The sequence below is a fragment of the Scyliorhinus torazame genome, chromosome 9 (assembly GCF_047496885.1).
Source record: "Scyliorhinus torazame isolate Kashiwa2021f chromosome 9, sScyTor2.1, whole genome shotgun sequence".
Lineage (NCBI taxonomy): Eukaryota > Metazoa > Chordata > Chondrichthyes > Carcharhiniformes > Scyliorhinidae > Scyliorhinus > Scyliorhinus torazame.
The window spans coordinates 68613008-68632140 of record NC_092715.1 but is presented as its reverse complement, the minus strand read 5'-3'; the positions used below and the strand labels follow the sequence as shown (position 1 = coordinate 68632140).

Below are 19133 nucleotides of genomic sequence, written 5' to 3'. Positions count from 1 at the left end.
ATAGGGGGTGGGGTCAGCCCAGGCAGGGAGCGTGGCTTTTTCCCGCGAAATGGTGGGGACGGTACCCGAAGCGGGGGGCGGTACTGTGTTTGATGTCCGCATTGGTTTATATGGGGTGTTGGGGGGGGGACTCTCTTTACCCCACTCAGGTGGGGGGGGGGGGGGGGCTGGAGATTTGGATGGGGAATCCAAAGAGGGATTGGAGGCAGAGGCGGGAGTGGCCGGGGTCAGCATGAGTCAGCTGGCTTCCGGGAGTGCAATGGGGGGGGGGGAGGGGGAAGGTGGGTTAAGCAGTTGCTTGGTCGGGGGATGGGGGGTTTGGGGGGGGGGGGGGAACTGGGTTGCTGCTGTGCTGATTGAGGGGGAATCGATGGTAAGAGGGAGAGTGGGGGCGGGGAGCCTCCGCCTGGGGGACTGAAGGGTGCGGGAGGCGCGGGCACGTGGCTGGCCTAAAAAAGGAGATGACTGGTCGTCAGGGGAGGGGGGGCGGGGAGCCCCCCGATCCCTCTGATCACGTGGAACGTGAGAGGCCTGAATGGGCCGGTCAAGAGGGCCCGGGTGTTCTCGCACTTAAAGGGGCTGAAGGCAGACGTAGCCATGCTACAGGAAACACACCTGAAGATCGCGGATCAAACCAGGCTGAGGAAGGGATGGGTGGGGCAGGTTTTTCACTCAGGTCTGGATGCGAAGAACAGGGGGGTTGCAATCTTGGTGAATAAGTGGGTGGCATTTGAGGCGGTGGGTATTGTGGCGGATAAGGGGGGATCGTTATGTTATGGTGAGTGGCAGGTTGCAGGGGGCCCGAGTGGTGCTAGTGAATGTGTATGCTCTGAACTGGGATGATGCGGGGTTCATGAAGCGGATGCTGAGCCAGATTCCGGATCTGGAGTCGTGTAGTTTGGTAATGCGGTCCTGGACCCAACTCTGGACCGGTCTAGGTCGAGGTCGGGTACGCGGCCGGCAGCAGCCAAGGTCCTGAGGGGGTTCATGGACCAGATGAGGGGAGTGGATCCGTGGAGGTTTGCCAGGCCAAGGGCGAGGGAGTTTTCCTTCTTCTCCCACGTGCACAAGGCCTACTCGCGGATAGGTTTTTTCGTGCTAAGCGTGGCGCTGATCTTGAGGGTGGAGGGGACGGAGTATTCGGCCATTGCAATCTTGGACCATGCCCCGCACTGGGTCGAGCTGGGGGTGGGGGAGGAGAGAGGCCAACGCCCGCCCGTGGGACTACTGGCGGACGAGGAGGTCTGTGGGCGGGTCCGGAGGTGCATCCAAAGATATGTGGAGGCCAATGATAATGGGGAGGTGTCGGTGAGTGTGGTCTGGGAGGCGCTGAAGGCAGTGGTCAGGGGGGAGTTAATCTCAATCAGAGCCCACAGGGAAAAGAGGGAGAGGACGGAGAGGGAGAGATTGGTGGGGGAGATACTGAGGGTAGATAGGAGGTATGCGGAATCACCCGAGGAGGGGCTGCTGAAGGAGCGCCGGAGCCTCCAAATGGAGTTTGACTTGCTAACCACGGGGAAGACTGAGGCCCAGTTGAGGAAGGTACAGGGAGCAGTGTATGAGTATGGGGAGAAGGCAAGTCGGATGCTGGCGCATCAGCTGCAGAAGTGATTTGGGGAATTAGAGATAGGGGCGGGGAACACAGTGCGGAGTCCAGCTAAAATAAACAAAGTCTTTAAGGACTTCTATGGTAAACTGTATGAGTCACAAACCCTGGAGGGTGGGGACACCACCATTACTGAGAAACATTTTAGAATGCTGTGCTGCTAGCTCGTGAGCCTGACAAATCTTCACTGTTTGTTCCAAAGACAGCTCTGACTCCTTCAGCAACCGTTCCCTCAGCTTATCATCATTCACACAAAACACAATTTGGTCCCAAATCATAGAAGATTCTACCGCAGAAAAGTTACAGGTTTTAGCCTTTAACTTTTAATCAGTGATGAAATGATCTATGGACACTTCTGTGTTCTGCAAATGTGATCTAAATACATACCGTTCATAAATTTCATTCTTTTTGGTGGTGCAATGTTCATCAAATCTTCAAATTACTTCATTTTACTATCTTCTTCGTTAGCAAATTTAAACGTATTAAACACAGCATTTGTTTTGGGCCCTGTCGCTGTTATGAGCATTGCTATCTTACGTAAATCTGATTGAGCTCCTAAATTTTTTGCAGTAATAAACAGATTAAACTGTTGTTTAAACACACGCCAGTTGCTGTCCACATTACCGTGAAATCTGAGACTTATTGGTGGCTTCAACAACTCCATGTGGTTCATCCTTGTGATCTGCAAAATCTTCAAATCCCTGCAGACCCCGTGATAGGCTGATAGTTTTTTCTCAGTGTTTAATACCATCCAACCTGGTACCATGTAATGTTCTTGTCGGCTGGACTGATTTATATTACAAGAACGCTTGTAGCTAAAGCTATAAATGATTTATTAACATTAACTGTGGGTCAAATATATACAAAACAGCTGAATAACAGTATGAACATGCACAAGCAACCTCTCTCCCAGTTCCCGAGTCAGTCTGAGGTCATCTGACTCTAACATTCACTTATATACTAATGAGACTCCTAGTGGTAAGTCGCTGAATTACAACACAACCATGATATCACTAAACTGAATGCCCTCCTTTTTGAAGCCAGGGCTCTTCTGGTGAGGTAGTGTTTTGTTTCTCAGACTACACTGCTCTGCCCCGAGTATCCTTTTTGTGATGGTGTACAAATGCTGGTCCTTGTCTGGCATCCTTTGGCTAATCCTGGTGTTACACTCTTGGAGGGTTTTATTTTCCTTACTGCAGTAGATAGCATGTCAATCCAGGCCCTGAATATATTGTCTTGCCGGGGGGAGAAGAATTTTCCTTAGTGTCCAGGGAGGGGCGGTAGGATCGGATCATACCCCTCCCAAGATACCCAAATGACGAGTGCCTCGACAATTCCACCTCACCTTGCGGGTGATGCCACCTTATTGGAGGATGCTGTGAATCTGTGTTGCCAGAGATGTGGTGCTGCCTCAAATATGGTGAGAGAAGAGTGGGGCAGGTGTGTAGTGAGTCTTGACATGGGGAGGTTTCTCAGTTTACTGGCTCCTGTGTGCAAGGGTGTCCAGGACCAGGTCACTTCTTGTTCTGTGGTCTGTAACCTGTTTGTTGCCTCCTTTTGCTTGGGAGCTTCCTTCTTGGCTAGGATGTCCTGAAAGGCTGAGTGAGTTTTCAAATGTGCAGCTTTTTACTTTTTTGTATTGTGGTGAGGGGCATGTACCAGGGGGCCACGTGTTTCTGACTATCTTGCTCCCTGATACCCTGAGATCGTCTGCTTTTGGTAGCACTTTATTTTATCCTGCCATTGTTAGTCTGTTGGGATGCGATGACCGCATAGATTATAACCTGACCTAACTGCACAAATATGTGCTTGTCTTCTCTATCTGGTAGTATGGAATGATTGTGCTGTCCTGGAGTTGAGGATTTGTTGCATCTGGTGTTAGAATTAGTATTCATGTAAATTTTCACTACAATTCCTGTCTCTCTTTTTGGGTTAACAAATCATTGACTGGTTGCTGCAAAGGTACAGACAAGTCTTGTATCTCAGAAGGGGACCTAATGCTATGCTATTGATACCACGGGTATGACTGGAGCTGGGGGAAATATGTTCTGGCACACGCTCAAACATGGCACAAAGATCGTATCCTGGACTCTTGTGGGAGGTGCGAGCACTCACTACTTGGGAAGGTGTACGGCATTTTACCATGTTTCCATGGCCTTTTCCTCCTCCCCTCCATTCTCTGGTACATCTGTTGGTACATATGGAGGCACCAAGCTTAATGGTTATACTGAATCATCTGTATTGTTATTCTCCTGTCCTCTTCTGTATTTTTGCATGCTGAGACATTTATGCTGTGCTGTACCAATCCAGAGGTTTGTGTTATTTGCTAAAATGAGAATGTCAATAAAAATATATATATGGGAAAAAAAACTCCTGTGATCACTTCACTAAACGTCCTTCTCCACATGATTGCCTTTGACAAGGTGCTGCATAAGCCTTTTTCAGGATGGCAGCTGTGACTAGTGGTGTGCGTCAGGGGTTGGTGCTGGGACCACACCGTTTCAACTTTTCACAATATATACTAATGATCTGGAAGAAGGAACTGAAGGCATTGTTGCTAAGTTTACAGACGATACAAAGATCTGTAGAGGGACAGGTAGTATTGAGGAAGCAGGGGGGCTGCAGAAGGACTTGGACAGGCTAGGATAGTGGGCAAAGAAGTGGCAGATGGAATACAGTGTGGAAAGGTGTGAGGTTATGCACTTTGCAAGGAGGAATGAAGGCATAGATTATTTTCTAAATGGGGAAATGCTTAGGAAATCAGAAGCACAAAGGGGGTTGGGAGTCCTTGTTCAAGATTCTCTTAAGGCTAAACGTGTAGGTTCAGTCGGCAGTTAGAAAGGCAAATGCAATCATAGAATTTACAGTGCAGAAGGAGGCCATTCGAGTCTGCGCCGGCTCTTGGAAAGAGCACCCTACCCAAGGTCAACACCTCCACCCTATCCTCATAACCCAGTAACCCCACCCAACACTAAGGGCAATTTTGGACACTAAGGGCAATTTAGCATGGCCAATCCACCTAACCTGCACATCTTTGGACTGTGGGAGGAAACTGGAGCACCCGGAGGAAACCCACGCACACACGGGGAGAACGTGCAGACTCCGCACAGACAGTGACCCAAGCCGGAATCGAACCTGGGACCCTGGAGCTGTGAAGCAATTGTGCTACCACAATGCTACCGTGCTGCCCTGATGCAATGTTAGCATTCATGTCGAGAGGGCTAGAATACAAGAGCAGGGATGTACCTCTGAGGCTGTATAAGGCTCTGGTCAGACCCCATTTGGAATGTTGTAAGCAGTTTTGGGCCCTGTATCTAAGGAAGGCTGTGCTGGCCTTGGAAAGGGGCAGCACGGTAGCATGGTGGTTAGCACAATTGCTTCACAGCTCCAAGGTCCCAGGTTCGATTCCCGGCTTGGGTCACTGTCTGTGTGGAGTCTGCACGTTCTCCCCGTGTGTGCGTGGGTTTCCTCCGGGGGCTCCGGTTTCCTCCCACAGTCCAAAGATGTGCAGGTTAGGTGGATTGGCCATGCTGAATTGCCCTTAGTGTCCAAAATTGCCCTTAGTGTTGGGTGGGGTTACTGGGTTATGGGGATAGGTGGAGGTGTGGACTTAGGTAGGGTGCTCTTTCAAAGAGCCGGTGCAGACTCGATGGGCCGAATGGCCTCCTTCTGCACTGTAAATTCTATGATAATCTATGAAAGGGTCCAGAGGAGGTTCACAAGAATGATCCCTGGAATGAAGAGCTATCGTAGGAGGAACGGTTGAGGACTCTGGGTCTGTACTTGTTGGAGTTTAGAAGGAGAGGGGGGGGGTCTTATTGAAACTTGCAGGATACTGCGAGGCCTGGATAGAGTGGATGTGGAGAGGATGTTTCCACTTGTAGGAAAAACTAGAAGCAGAGGACACAATATCAGACTAAAAGGACGAGCCTTCAAAACAGAGATGAGGAGGAATTTCTTCAGCCGGAGGGTGGTGATTCTGTGGAACTCTTTGCCGCAGAAGACTGAGTGTCTTTAAGACAGAGATAGATAGGTTCTTGATTAATAAGGGGATCAAGGGTTATGGGGAGAAGACAGGAGAATGGGGACTCGATGGGCCGAGTGGCCTAATTCTGCTTCTATGTCTTATGGTCTAAGTCACCAGTATTGCAAACCCTCATACACTATCAGCGACTCTACCAGAATAACACATTTGCCAAACTGTTTATAATACTCGCCATGTTATATTTTGCTATTTCCTGCTGTAGAAGGCCACCCACAATATAAGACAACAGGCTGGCACCATAGGAGGAAGAGCCCCTTTCCTCTACCACTTGTTCATACATGTATGATATTGTGAAAACAAGAGTGGAGCCTAACATCCGAATTGGACAGGGCAGCACGGTGGCGCAGTGGTTAGCACCGCTGCTTCACGGCACCGAGGACCCATGTTAAATCCCAGCCGGGGGCCACTGTCCGTGGTCTGCGTAGGTCTCATCCCCACAACCCAAAAAGATGTGCAGGGTAATTGGATTGGCCAAGTCAAAATTGCCTCTTAATTGGGAAAAACAACTGAGTACTCTAAATTTTAAAAAAATCTGAATCGTGGATATTATTATAGTTGAGAATTAAGCATGAAATAATTGAATAAGTCGATTAATTTGCAACCGGTCAGAGAAAATCAACCTGGCCAGCAGAAGCATGAAGGGCAGAAGGGCCTTACTGTATGTGGTAGTATGCATTAGGGGTCATGTGGGACTGTGAAGCCGTGATGCTGTTGGCTGACAGATCCCGGGTCCTGGTTGGCTGTTGAGCCCTAGCTCCGCCCTGAAGGCAGAGTATAAGAACCTGGGCTTCTCCCCGCAGCTCCAGTCTGTTGCTGAACTGCTGGGAACAAGTCACGCTTAATAAAGCCTCATCGACTTCACCTCTATTCGTCTCTCTCGTAAGTCATTGTGCGCTACAATTTATTAAGCGTGCTTAAAGAACTATGGAGCTTAGGATCGCCCCGGAATGCCTGCGGATCAGCCCCCACGCAGTGAACGCGGCAGCAGTTTTTAAACACTGGCAGACTTGTTTCGAAGGCTACCTCCGAACGGCCCCCGGCCGGATCACAGAAGACCAGAAACTACAGGTCCTGCACTCAAGAGTAAGCCCGGAAATTTACCCTCTCATAGAAGACGCAGAGGATTTCCCGACGGCACTCGCAGCACTAAAGAGCGTCTACGTTCGTCCAGTGAACCAGGTCTACGCACGCTACCAACTCGCAACGAGACGGCAAAGTCCCGGAGAATCGCTGGAGGAGTTCTATGCCGCGCTGCTAATGTTGGGACGGGGCTGCGGCTGCCCGCCGGTAAACGCGACGGAACACACGGACATGTTAATTCGCGATGTGTTTGTGGCAGGTATGAATTCTCCCCAAATCCGCCAAAAACTCTTAGAAAAAGAGTCGCTAGGACTCTCAGAGGCACGGGCCATTGCAGCTTCCCTAGACGTGGCCTCGCAAAACGCCCGCGCCTACGGCCCCGACCGCGCGGCAGCCCCTTGGGCTCCGTGGACCCCCGTCGCGACAAACCCCCTCCCCCCCCCTCTCTCACAGGCTTGCGCGGTTAAGACACCAGACCATCCCGGGGGGGCCCGCTGCTATTTCTGCGGGCAGGCGAAACACCCCCGGCAGCGCTGCCCGGCCCGCGCAGCAACTTGCAAGAGCTGCGGGAAAAAGGGCCATTTACCGGCTGTGTGCCGGTCCCGGGGGGTCGCCGCTGTCCCCGGAGAAGAAAGAGTCCAGCGCATCCCAAACGCTCCCCAACCCCCCCCCCCCCAGCGCCCCATGTGCGACCCGCGGGCGCCGCCATTTTGGGTCCCGGCCACCACGAGGGGAGGATGGGCGCCGCCATCTTGTGACCCCCCAGCCATGTGCGATGCATGGAGGCGGCCATTTTGTCCATCCCCTGACCATGTGCGATCCGTGGGGGCGGCCATTTTGTCCACCCCCGGCCGCGTGCGATTCATGGATGCCGCCATCTTGGATGACAACAATGGACCCCAGCATCGACGGCTCCACGGGGTCCGAAGAAGACGCTGAGACACTACGACCACATCTGGCCTCGGTGACGCTGGATCAAGCACGGCCCCAGACGCTCCAGACGACGACAACAACAGTGTTGATCAACGGACACGAGACACCATGCCTGATCGACTCCGGGAGCACCGAAAGCTTCATCCACCCCGACACGGTAAGACGCTGTTTTTTGACCATCCGTCCCAGTACGCAAAAGATTTCCCTAGCTGCAGGATCCCTCTCCGTAGAGATCAAAGGGTTCTGCATAGTAACCCTAACGGTGCAAGGAAGGGAGTTTAAAACCTACAGGCTCTACGTCCTTCCCAAACTCTGCGCACCCACATTACTGGGATTAGATTTCCAGTGCAACCTGCAGAGCCTAACGTTTCAATTCGGCGGCCCAATACCCCCACTCACTATCTGCGGCCTCGCAACCCTCAAAGTTGAACCGTCATCCTTGTTTGCAAACCTCACCCCGGATTGCAAACCCGTCGCCACTAGGAGCAGACGGTACAGCGCCCAGGACCGGACATTTATCCGGTCCGAAGTCCAGCGGTTGCTGAAGGAAGGCATAATCCAGGCCAGCAATAGTCCCTGGAGAGCACAGGTGGTAGTAGTAAAGACCGGGGAGAAGCAAAGGATGGTCATAGACTATAGCCAGACCATCAACAGGTACACACAGCTAGATGCGTACCCTCTCCCCCGCATATCCGACATGGTAAATCGGATTGCCCAATATAAGGTCTTCTCCACCGTGGACCTCAAGTCCGCCTATCACCAGCTCCCCATCCGCCCAAGTGACCGCAAGTACACAGCCTTCGAGGCAGATGGGCGACTACACCACTTCCTAAGGGTCCCATTTGGCATCACAAACGGGGTCTCGGTCTTCCAACGGGAGATGGACCGAATGGTTGATCAACACGGGTTACAGGCCACGTTCCCGTATCTCGACAACGTAACCATCTGCGGCCACGATCAGCAGGACCACGACGGCAACCTCCAAAAATTCCTCCAGACCGCAAACGCCTTGAACCTCACATACAACGAGGACAAGTGCGTGTTTAGCACAAACCGGCTGGCCATCCTGGGATACGTAGTGCGCAATGGGATAATAGGCCCCGACCCCGAACGCATGCGCCCCCTTATGGAATTTCCCCTTCCCCACTGCTCCAAAGCCCTGAAACGATGCCTGGGTTTTTTTTCATATTACGCCCAGTGGGTCCCCCAGTATGCAGACAAGGCCCGCCCACTAATACAGACTACTACCTTCCCCCTGTCGACAGAGGCTCGCCAGGCATTCAGCCGCATCAAAGCGGATATCGCAAAGGCCACGATGCGCGCCATCGACGAGTCCCTCCCCTTCCAGGTCGAGAGCGACGCCTCCGATGTAGCTCTAGCGGCCACCCTTAACCAAGCGGGCAGACCCGTGGCCTTCTTCTCCTGAACCCTCCACGCCTCAGAAATCCGCCACTCCTCAGTGGAAAAGGAAGCCCAAGCCATAGTGGAAGCTGTGCGACATTGGAGGCATTACCTGGCCGGCAGGAGATTCACTCTCCTCACTGACCAACGGTCGGTAGCTTTCATGTTCGATAATGCACAGCGGGGCAAAATTAAAAATGACAAGATCTTAAGGTGGAGGATCGAGCTCTCCACCTTCAACTACGAGATCTTGTACCGTCCCGGAAAGCTGAACGAGCCGTCCGATGCCCTATCCCGCGGCACATGTGCCAACGCACAAATAGACCGTCTCCAAACCCTCCACGAGGACCTCTGCCACCCGGGGGTCACTCGGTTCTACCATTTTATAAAGTCCCGCAACCTCCCCTACTCCGTGGAGGAGGTCCGTACAGTCACAAGGAACTGCCACATCTGCGCTGAGTGCAAACCGCATTTTTTCAGGCCAGATAGAGCGCACCTGATCAAGGCTTCCCGCCCCTTTGAACGCCTCAGTCTGGATTTCAAAGGTCCCCTCCCCTCCACCGATCGAAACACATACTTCCTGAATGTGGTGGACGAGTACTCCCGTTTCCCTTTCGCCATCCCCTGCCCCGACATGACAGCGGCCACAGTTATTAAAGCCCTTAGCATTATATTCACACTGTTCGGTTGCCCCGCATATATCCATAGCGACAGGGGGTCCTCCTTCATGAGTGACGAGCTGCGCCAGTTCCTGCTCAGCAAGGGCATAGCCTCGAGCAGGACGACCAGCTACAACCCCCGGGGGAACGGGCAAGTAGAGAGGGAGAACGGCACGGTCTGGAAGACCGTCCTACTGGCCCTACGGTCCAGGGATCTCCCAGTTTCACGGTGGCAGGAGGTCCTCCCGGACACTCTCCACTCCATCCGGTCGCTGCTGTGTACCACCACTAACCAAACGCCTCATGAGCGCCTCCTTGTCTTCCCCAGGAAGTCCTCCTCCGGAACGTCGCTGCCGACCTGGCTGGCGGCCCCAGGACCCATCTTGCTCCGGAAACATGTGCGGGCGCACAAGTCGGACCCGTTGGTCGAGAGGGTTCATCTCCTCCACGCGAACCCGCAGTACGCCTACGTGGCGTACCCCGACGGCCGACAGGACACGGTCTCCCTGCGAGACCTGGCGCCTGCCGGCAACACGCACCCCCCCCGACACCGATCACCCCCTCCCTGCCACCGGCGCACCCTGCGACCGCCCCCTTCCCGGGAGGATCGGTCCTCCTCCCATGCCCGACCAGGAGTGAAACAGAAGCAGACACCGAAAAGCTCCCGGAGACGACAACGCAGGAACAAGCACCTGCACCAACACCGGGGCTGAGGCGATCGACAAGGAAGACCAGACCGCCCGCTCGACTCGTGGCATCGGTGTAACACAAGAATGTTGTGGACTTTAACGAGAATGTTCTTTTCCTCTTACGAATATTGTAAATAGTTCACAAACCCTGTACATAGCCCAATGTAGGGCAAAGTGTAGAGCATTCAAAGGACATGCCAAAAATTTTCTCCTCCCAGGACCAGCCTTGTAAACCCCTACCACCACGCGAAGCACCACCCCGCCGGGTTCATTTTTAACAAGGGGTGAATGTGGTAGTATGCATTAGGGGTCATGTGGGACTGTGAAGCCGTGATGCTGTTGGCTGACAGATCCCGGGTCCTGGTTGGCTGTTGATCCCTAGCTCCGCCCTGAAGGCGGAGTATAAGAACCTGGGCTTCTACCCGCAGCTCCAGTCTGTTGCTGAACTGCTGGGAACAAGTCACGCTTAATAAAGCCTCATCGACTTCACCTCTATTCGTCTCTCTCGTAAGTCATTGTGCGCTACACTGTAAAAACTCTATGACTCCATAAAGGGGGGTCATGCCTGCTGTAGTTGATTGAATTTTGTGAGAAGGTGATTATTGGGCATATGTTTTCTATGGGCCTTATTTATTTGGACTTCCAGATGGCATTTGATAAAGCTAATCATTACAGACTAACAGCTAATTGGATTGATGGTAAATTATTGACCTGGTTACGAGATTAGCTGAGATGCAGGAAGCAAAGATAGCAAAGAAGAGCAGGTGCTCTAACTGACAGGAGTTGATTAGTTGCCTTCCACAGATTTGTGTGTTTGGGCCTGATCTGTTTACCATACTTATTAACAACTTCGTGCTGGGATGGTTAGCCAATGATCCAAATTCAGCAATGATACAAGATTGTAAGCAGCATAGATTCAAGTATAAAAATTACAAAGACATTAATAGATTCCCGTACCAGGCGCCGGAATGTGGCGACTAGGGGCTTTTCACAGTAACTTCACTTGAAGCCTATTTCATTTTCATTCATTTCATTTCATAGATTGTACAAATGGGCAAAACACCGCAAATGTATTTTTAATATAGGTAAAAAAGAAAAAATGGATACTTTCTAGATGGGGAAAGGTTGAAACAGTGAAGAGCCAAAGATAGTTGGGTGTTCAGGTCATTGCCAGCTGGCCATCAATTCAAGGATGACATCTACTCGAGGTTGTGAGTTTCTGCCACGGGTTTTCGTGTGACCGAACATCTGAACCTCGACCCACAGCTCTTTGAGCACATTGGAAGGACGTTCCATGAGAGGGTGGGAGCCAGAGTGCAGGATGTGCTCCCTTTTCATTCCTTCTCTGCCGCCACTCTGCCTCATAATTAAGATGTTGTGACAAAAAGCGTGATACAGCTTGATGGTCAAGTTGTTGCCATTTTGAAGGATTGGTAGCAAGCTCCTCCAGTGATACCAATGCTGCTGCACTTGAAGGAGAGCGTGAGTGTCTTTGAGGCACTTTGTCCTCCCCCCTGAACATTGGCCATTTGAGAGTTGAGAAAACAGGACCTGCTGTGGGAGATGCTTTTCAGCCACCTGGACAGGGGCCAGTCCATCGTGGTTGATTTGTGCAGGGTTCTTTTCCTAAAGGCTTATGGAACTGGCTTCAAGAGACAATAGCATTTGCCCAACTGTTCTCCCACTGAATCCAGAGGATGCGGCGGAGGTAGTGCTGAATTTCTCCAGCACTTCTTACATGTCGCTGATACAGTACAGGAGCACCGTGACTGCAGTACAGGAGCACGGTGACGGCAACTGCTCTGTACACTCAGACTTGTTGACTTGTGGGGTGTCTTTGTTGTCAAACATTCCTGTCATTGTTTGTCGAAGGCTGAGCTGGAGTAGCTGATCTGGCATTGGATCTCCTTGACAATGGTGGCCTTTTGAGCCAATGTATGAGAGGTGCTCAACATATTTCTGTCTCTCCTTCAACACAGGTAAACAGGTACATAGTTTAAAAGGTCATGAATAGGTGCATATAATAATCAAAAAGGCAAGCGGAATGCTGGCCTTTATATTTAGAGGGCTAGAATGTAAAGGTGGAAGAAATAGATTATTCCTGAGTATGAGGAGCAATTCTGAGCACAACACCTCAGGAAGGAAAATGGAGGTCGCATCTACTTAGCAGATCCTGCCAGTTTACTCATGGAGATTGCTAAATAAATAGGAACGTATTTAGAGAGGTTGCCACAAGCGTATAGACTAAAGTAATTAAACTATTTTTCCAAACTTTTTATTTTAAGTATTTCTGAAATACATAAAGGTGGGGGCGGGGGGGGGGGGGGTTGGAATTCTAACTCTGCATGGCCAAGATGAGGGGATGGGCACTTAAAATTGTCCAGGCAACAAACTGGACACCGGGTGCTGGCATTCCCGTGATATTAACTGGATAATACAAGCAGGTGGCAAGAAAACCTGGCCCTTACTTTACTGCAGCGATTGCAGTGTGCCGTTCTGCTTTTAGTTGTATGTATAATTTCTTTTTTCTTAAAAACGCATTTTATTCAAACTTGTATCAAAGTAGTTACAGAAAATAAACACCCCGGGAAACATTCTTCCCAACAATCAACTATACAGTTTGTACAGATTTTCCTCCTTTTTCACAATGTACTTACAAGGAAACAGAAATTGTACTCATCAAATTCTCTGCTTTCAGCGGAATCCAATAAAAATGAGAAAATCTCTTCACAAGAATGATACTTCAGAAATTCTGCAATGAGCATCAGAGTTAGAGGGCGCGATTCTCCAGAACCATGACTAAGTGCTCCCACCATGGGGAAAACCAGAGAGATTCCTGTTGATGCTAGGAGTTACCCCAATGTGCCACGCAATGGCAATGGCACATGGAAATTATTTTTAGCTGAATTGGCTTTTCCGTGCCTTTACTTTCAGAATCAGGTTTGGACTCCATGAACTTTCTGGTTGTTGTTAACAGATGAGGTGGCAGAACCACCACATGGTTCTCTATCCACCTTCCCCATAATTTTTAAAAAGAATTGATTACTGATTAATTCACCTCCTTTGCTATTTGCTTCCTTTACTTTGAAGAGGCACTGTGGACCTTTACAAGGATGTGGGTTAATTAGCTAGTTGTTTGGTGTCACTTTACAGTCCTTACTGTCCTTGCCCTGAATAATTATTGCTTTGCTATCATGTATGTCATCCTTCAAAACAGGCATGCTCTGGGAAATATTTGCATCTGAAGTGAATGGCAACGGGTTTACTGCACCAAGCCGTAACAAATTACTTTTAGAAGAGTCTAAGTCACTGTCTTCTTCTGATTGCCGTTTTCTTTCCTAGCTTTGAAAGAATTGGCGGCACGGTAGCACAGTGGTTAACACTGTTGCCCAGGGTCCCAGGTTTGATTCCCGGCTTATGTCACTGTCTGTGCAGAGTGTGCACGTTTTCCCAGTGTCTGTGTGAGTTTCCTCCATGTGCACCGGTTTCCTCCCACAAGCCCTGGAAGATGTGCTTGTTAGGTGAATTGGACATTCTGAATTCTCCCTCCGTGTACCCGAACAGGCGCCATAGTGTAGCGACATGGAGATTTTCACAGGGACTAAAAGCAAATTACTGCGGATGCTGGAATCTGAAACGAAAGAGAAAATGCTGGAAAATCTCAGCAGGGCAGCATCTGTAGGGAGAGAAAAGAGCTAACGTTTCGAGTCCGATGACTCTTTGCAAAGCTCTTTAGGCCTACTCCTGCTCCGAGTTCTTATATGTGATTAATGTCTGTTAATGCTTCTTTCTTTGAGTCATTTAATGCCCAATGGGTTTTCCTGTTTTCCACATGCCCTACTGTTGGTATCTCATGTGTTATCTGCAGTGCTTCCCTCGGACTCTCTGCACTCGTGGGTTAAACTACGACCTTTATCCTGCCAAATCATTCCCCAAAAGTAAGTCTACTCCGTCCACGGGAAATTTCTTAACCACTCCGACAATACTGACATTAAATCTGTGAGTCATATCCTGGGGCTGTTTGCTGGATGTTAGTGATTCTGACCAATCATCTCACTCAGAATATTGTCTTCTCATTTATTTTCAGAAGCTAATTGACCCACTGCATCTTTCCCACTTTGTTAGTTTTATTTTTGATCTGGGGAGGTTTAGCAATGAGACTAATGTTCAGCAACTGTGTTGATAATCAATGCAAACCATCGTACATGAGTGTGACAATTAGCTGATTACAAGATAAGTAAGTACACCTTAATGAAGCTGAAGCACAAAGTGGATTTGTGAGTGACTGATGACTATCTTTTGCCAATACGAGTGCAGTGTGAGATTGCAGTGATTAAAATAACAATTGTCACAATTGTGACCCTCTTATAAAAGAACTGCTTAAAAAATAGCAACCTATTATTTCATCAAGGGTGCAGGCTACTAAGGCAAAGCACATATGTGCCTTTGGTGGGCTGATTCACCTATTGTTGTTGAACATATTACCCACTGATGTGTCCTGGCCTAAAAGGTCAGGGGTACAAGCACCGAGTAATGGAGACGCCCTACCCCACTGCCTGACTAAAACATTTGACTCTATTGGGAAGGCAGCGGCCTAGTAGTATTGTCGCTGCACTAGTAATCCAGAGACCCAGGATAATAATGCTCTGGGGACCAGGGTTCAAATCCCACAGTGGGCAGATGGTAAAATTTGAAATCAATAAATTCAATAAAAGTCTGGAATTAAAAGTCTAATGATGACCATGAAACCATTGTCGATTGTATCCGATTCACCCATCTGATTCACTAATGTCCTTAAGGGAAGGAAATCTGTCATCCTTACCTGGTCTGGCCTATGGTTGCTTCTTGAATGCCCTCAGGGCTGGGCAATAAATGCTGCCCCAACCAGTGGCGCCCATATCCCATGAATGAATTTTGTGGATTATGCTTCAAATAGATGTCCATGTCCAAGAAACTTCACCACAGTCCTGAACTGCTTCATGATGATACGACTGTAACTGTCTGGAAGGGGAGATCTGAAACAGATGCTTTCAAAATCCAGATCGGTGTTAAGCAAGGCCCCCATACTATTTATAATCTACCTGACTGTGACAAGTCACCTCATCAAAGGTCAATTGCCCTCTGGTGTCAGTAATAAATACTGTCTGGATGGAAAACTCTTTATCCTCTGTTGCCTTCATGTCAAAACTAAACTGACCACCATCAACATATATGATCTACAGTTTGCAGACGATTACAGTGTCATCACTCATTCTGCACCACTCTCAATTTCTTCAATCTTGTATACAAGAGACTCGATCTGCTGCGAATGTTGCCAAAGCAAATCCAAGAACTGATCAGCCAAATGTTCCACCTGCTATAAAGATTGAAGGAGAGACTCTAAGTTGAGCACTTCCCATTTCTCGGGAGCTACCTCTCTCAGAAGGCACCATGGATGAGGAGATCCAATGTCGGATCAGCTGTGCCAGCTCCGCCATCTACAAACAATGTCAGCGGGTATTTGACAACAAGGACCTCAGCAAGACAACAAAAGTGTCCTTGTGTTGCAGAGCAGTTGTCATCACCATACTCCTGCATTGCAGTGAGACATGGGGCTGTATTTCACATGCCCCCACAAGGTGTGTTTTCAAGGGGGGGCGGGATGTAAAACCGGACTGGTGCCTACCACCTCCGAGTTGGCCCCCATAATATGGGATTGGGCGGGCACCAAAATTATTCACTCACCATATTCAAATTAATAATCGAGGATCAATTGTCACGGATAATACGTTGCCTACCCCTCTTCCCAACCCCAAGCCCCACATTAATTAACACTGTTGAATGACGTGTATCCTAACCTGGCTTAATCTGGTAGATCTTTGTCAGACTAAAAGTGGAAGTGCACAGAAAATGTCAAGGATTTGCAGCCTCAATTGATTTCAGTGAATTTATTGAAAATCACTTGTGCTATTTTCCATTAACCACACACTGTTTTTATATTACAGCTGAATAGCATCCTTCTTGATAATCATTATTCGTATTTCCACTCTATGTAAAGAATAAATAATTGATTTCGATATCAGAATTTGTTTTACCAGCTGCCAAAAAACCCAAATTCTCAGTATTTAAAAAAATTCAAAAGAGCTTGGTAAAACTCCACCTGTGCTGAAATAAAGTAATTTAAAGATTTAACTTTTGGGCAACTATTATTTAAGTGAGTTAAATATAAAATGTTAACACAGAGACAGCGTTTCCCAAGGAACATAAGACTTTGATAACATTACAATGACGTTACCACATTGTGATATGAAAATAACATTTATTACATGGAGCAATAACTTCAAATTTAGAACAATAAGTTACCCCCATGTATAATAAAGCATACAAATCCATTATGTAATTTGTGTGAGCCCAGATTATATGGCCCTCATGAAACTGCAAGCATGATGTCTGGGCTTGTGGGCATTCCAACTGTGCTGTATGTTCATTAGTCTTAAATTTACTGAATGTCTCTTCTACCAGAGTCATTATAAATTAAATAATTTAGATCTACAAATTTTAAATGCATAAATTCTTTACAACTGGTAAAATTACCATTTTACACTACTGGGCAAAGACTATTTTCACTCCAACTTATTTGTTTTATTGTTGTTTAGATTCATTTTCCTATCTTAAAAAGTAGTATCAAATAGAATCATAAAATTCATAGGCCTGGATTTTATGGGCCCTCCCACCCAGATAGATTTTACAGTCCCTCCCACCCAGGTGGACATTACAGTCCCTCCCACCCAGATAGATTTTACAGTCCCTCCCACCCAGGTGGACATTACCAACCCTCCTGCCCTAATGGATATTACAGTCCCGCTAATATAAACATCAATTTAAATGGCCCCCCACATCCACCAGGGGGAGACGCGCTGTGCTGGGGGCTTAAATTTCTTGTTGTAATATTGCAAGAACTATGAGATGCATTTACAATACTGTGAAGCAGCCCCATGGCACTTATTATTTGCCTGTGGTTGCCCAATGATTGTTGGCAATGCGAAGGTTTGGAATTGAAGACCAATGGTATTGATGTGTTTTGGTAAGCATGCAATCAGTGATAGTCAACATTTTTTTTCATTCATTCATGCGGTGTGAGTTTTGTTGCCCTTGAGAAGGTGGTGGTGATCTGCCTTCTTGAGCCACTTCAGACGTGTGTTGTAGAACACCCACTGTGCTGTTAGGAAGGGAGTTTCAGGGTTTTGACCAAGCAACAGGCAAGGAACAGAAATATTGTTCCAAATCAGGCTGGTATGTGGCTTGGAGGGGCACGTGCTGGCCATGATGTTTCTTGCATCTGTTGCCCTTAGAATCCATTGAATCCCTACAGTGCAGAAGGAGGCCATTTGGTCCATTGGGTCTGCACTGACCCTCTGAAAGAGCACCCTATCCAGGCCCTTTCTCCCATCCTATGATCACAACCCCATCTGACTTGCACACCTTTGCACACTAAGGGGCAATTTTAGCCAATCCACCTAACCTGTACATGAGCACCAGAGTAAACACATGCTGACACGGGGAGAAAGTGCAAACTCCACACAGACAGTCACCCAAGGCTGGAATTGAACCATGGTGCTAACCACTGTGCCACCATGCCACCCCTTGTCCTTCTAGATGCTATAGATCATCCGCACGGAAGGTGCTGGCAAAGGTAAATTGTTGCCGTGTATCTTGTAGATATTAAATACTACTGCTACTATGCATAGGTGTTGGAGGGTGTGAATGTTGAAGGTGGTGGATGGGATGCCAATCAAGCAGACTGCTTTGTCCTAGATAACATTGAGCTTCTTGAGTGCTTTTGGAGTTGTTATAAAGCAATATATAGATTTAATATTAAGACAACTATTGCGAATAGTTGCAAGTGGAGAATATCCCATCAACTCCTGACTGTGCCTTACGGACAGACTTGAAGGTGAGTTACTCTCCACAGAATTCCTAGCTTCTGACCTGCTCTTGCAGCAATGCATAGTGGCAGAATCCTCCCAAATTCCTATTACAATACCCCCACACTTTTTGGAGCTGAGGTGAAACCATCCGAGAAAGTGATATGTGGGGGCAGAAGATGCCTGCAAGCCCAGCCTCATGGGGGGCCGTTTTTAAAGGGCACCCCAAGGATCGCTGGCATCGGGGCCCTCCCAAAGCGTCTCCCTTTAACCCTGCCCCATTCTAGCCAGCATCATGCCCCCCCCCCCCACCCCCCCCAATCATTGGCACCAGCGGCCCTCCCCTCAGGCGAGCCACACTCCGCTATCAGGTTGCCAAATGCCCTTCATGTTCCCCCCCATCCCCCTTTCATGGCCATGCCCCTTTCAGGCCCTGTCCCTTGGCACCTAGGCAGTGCCAACCTGCCAGGGTTCTGAGGGGCAGTACCAGGAACTGTCCTGCCATGTCTCCAACCACCCACGGGCTCCGATGACCTCCAAGCCCCGGCAAGGTCTTCGCATCTGGTCTCCATTGATGGAGGCCTGTAGTGATTCCCACTGCCCTCCAGCTTTGTAGGAGGAGGGGGGGGAGGAGAGAGGATCCTGGGAGCCGTGCTACTCTAGCTTGAAACGGTCTGAGCATATCCAAATCCTTATTTAAATATGCTCATTTGGGGTGTGAACCACATTGCGTCAGGTGCCATGAGCCAGGAGCATCGCATTCCGTTCAACACCCAGCGCAAACCCCATTTATGAGTTCCGGATGCAACACGGGCA

At 49.0% G+C, this 19133-nt stretch overlaps 1 long non-coding RNA gene across 1 annotated transcript; it reads right to left on the bottom strand.

Annotated features, from left to right (window-relative positions):
- Positions 1-12931: 12931 nt before the first annotated feature.
- LOC140429279 (uncharacterized) lies at positions 12932-18603 on the bottom strand. Its single transcript, XR_011949020.1, has 2 exons — positions 15236-18603; positions 12932-14044 (listed from the first exon to the last, which is right to left on the bottom strand). It is a non-coding gene; the product is annotated as an uncharacterized lncRNA (long non-coding RNA).
- Positions 18604-19133: the final 530 nt, after the last annotated feature.